A 2,744-nucleotide genomic window follows, 5' to 3' on the forward strand; every position below is an offset into this window, starting at 1 on the left:
GGTTTCGTCCGCCCTCTCGTCTCCTTGCAATGGAGACCGGACTCGACCACTCGCCCGTAGGCGGCGGGGAGGGGGGAGTTGACGTCGTCATTCTCTAACCCCTCTACGAGACACCTGAACACAGCAGTTTAGTGATGCAGAATCTCCCCGAATACAATACAACTAATATTTATATTACGAATTGTATTTGTTTACGTCATATTTGCGTAAAAATGCAATCACCGTGAGATGAATCGTATAGGTATGTATGGAATGGTTTCGTCCATCGGGGCGCGACCATTACTCCGTGACGGGGGGAGGGAGTTGCTTTCAGTTTACATCGAACGTGAACTGACCTCAAACTCTTGACCATATTGAAGCTAGATATAAACAGAAGATTATATTTAAATCTCGCTTGATAGTTTCATCCAGGTGAATGTGTTTTGTGCGCGCTTGTTGGGCTCGATACTTTCGCCTAATCCCCAGGACGCTCTGCCACAGGTAAACGCGTCCCGAGGGCCAGGGCGTTGGTCAGGGGATGGCGACCGCGGGATGACGTCACGCGGTGACGTCAAAGATCCACCTCCACGGGCTCCCACAATGCAACGCGGGCGAGTGGGGGCAGGGGAGGGGGGGTCAAAGTTGACGAGTATAGTTTTTTTATTGTGTAGTACAGAAGGGCAATTGCCCGAAACGTCGCCTGTTATATCGTTCCACGAAAGTGTTGAGGAATTTTGATTGTTACTACTGCCAACGCAGTTTTCAATAAAATTCCAGTTTTTTTGTTATATATAGCTGGGCTTTAGTGTGCTTCACATCACCACATAGCTGTCAACCCCTGATCAGTGCCCTACCTTATTACAGACCGATTCAGACATTAATGGTCACCCCGTGCCCTTGTAAATCTCAACGTTCATCCTACAAAGTCCCATCACAAGAGATAAACAAACAAATAAACAAAAACATTTATTTTCCGTATTGAAACGGCTGTACGCCTGAAAACTCAATTTCCCTGTACAACAATACGGGGTAAACTGTATGGGTTGACAGAAATTAAATCACATCTCATTGCAACACACTTGAAAAGGGCACCCCCCCCCCCCCCCAGTGGCAGCTGTCCCTGTGTGGCCAACCAGGTCTCTCTCAGCACATTGACTGACACACGGGAATTGATCACTTTGTGTAATCCCAATTGCGCTGTTTGTGGGTAATTTTTGACACGAATGTGGCACATTTTGGACCCTGACGCTGGCACGCAATGACGCCGGGCCATCGTTAACGTCCATCGTGAAGCAGCTGGCGCGTAGTGTTACAGTTGTGATGCTCGCAGTATTAATCGGGGCTGGCCGCTGGAATCGAACCTCTACGACAAACGGGGCTGTGTCATTGGTTATTCTGGACAATGTTTTATCAAAGACCAAAATACATTTTTTTTGGGTTAGATCGCGTACATATGTAGAGGAGTAGTGTGATGACGTCATGTCATGGGTACTGTAAGGGGATACCTTCAGGAACAGGGGCGGGTCCGAGTGAAGGGGAGAAGCTGCCCAAGGGGTACTTAAGGGGGACCCCGTGACGAAGGCGGGGTCGTTGTGGGAGCCCGGAGTGTTGATTGGCTGCAAGAGGTCTCTCCCGCTCGTGACCAGACGGTGTTGGCTGAACCCCCGTCCAGGCTCGACAAGTGGGAGAGCCGAAGAGATAGCCGAGAGTAGGGCTGTGAGAATCGGCTGAGAGTGAGTGGGGTTCTTCTCTCCACGGCCGGGCAGTGTTGGATGAACCCCCGTCCCGGCCCGAGTGAGAGAGCCCAAGGGATAGCCGAGATTAGGACGAGTAGAGCTTGGGGGTCCATGGGAAGGACCGAGTATAGAGAACACCTACCCCTGGTGTGAGCCGAGTGTTTAAACTGTGTTAATAAACGGCGAAAGCCCTTACAAGAAGTTCCGTCTCCGCGTGGTTCTACGACGCAACAAATATATAAATGTGTCGTTAAACCCGCCTCCACAGCCAATTAGTAAGGTTTGTCACGTAAACAGAATATGCCAATTCGTCACTAGTACAGCACCCACCGGTGTGTTGGAGGGCAAAGCCACAACATTTATAATCTGAGTACGACGTTTCGCCAGTAATTACAACTAGCTTCATCAGGCGAGTCAGATTTGTGAAGTCCTCTTCATTTATATATTTACGCGATCTAACCCAAAAAAATACCTGTATTATGGATGATATTGGTCGCAAAAGCCTACGTCGTAAAACTTCTTAGAGACCATCAGCAGGGTTTTGTGAATGTTCATGCGTTGTTTTTTTTTGGTGGTGGTCGTGCACGCCTGTAATCCAACACTGGAAGGCGAGGGTTGGCGGATCACACAAGTGTTGTGAAAGTCCTTTCTCGACTTTTGTTGTGACGATGTCATTATTAATGTAAGATTACGTTTTTCTCTGAAAAAAAGTCTACTCCAGACTTTCAGTGAAGAGGTTTAAAAAAAATCCAGTGAGGATTGCAAGCCTTAAGGAAGAATGAGGAGAGTGCAACTACAAAGCTACCCAGCACACCCCACCTGGTGATACACATTCAGCCCGCACCAATTGCCGCCATTCACCACGGCGCCTGTGCCAGGCTAGGTGCACTTTTGAGGCCACACGAAGTGTCGAAGGCTCGCTGACAGGAGGTCACGGGACATACCCAGGTGCCATGGGTTGACTGAGATGACTGAAAGATGCACCAGCTGTGCCCCCTACTGTACCACATACAAGATACACACTACAAG

The sequence above is a fragment of the Lampetra planeri genome, chromosome 5 (genome assembly GCF_965212315.1).
Source record: "Lampetra planeri chromosome 5, kcLamPlan1.2.h2, whole genome shotgun sequence".
Classification (NCBI taxonomy): Eukaryota; Metazoa; Chordata; class Hyperoartia; order Petromyzontiformes; family Petromyzontidae; genus Lampetra; species Lampetra planeri.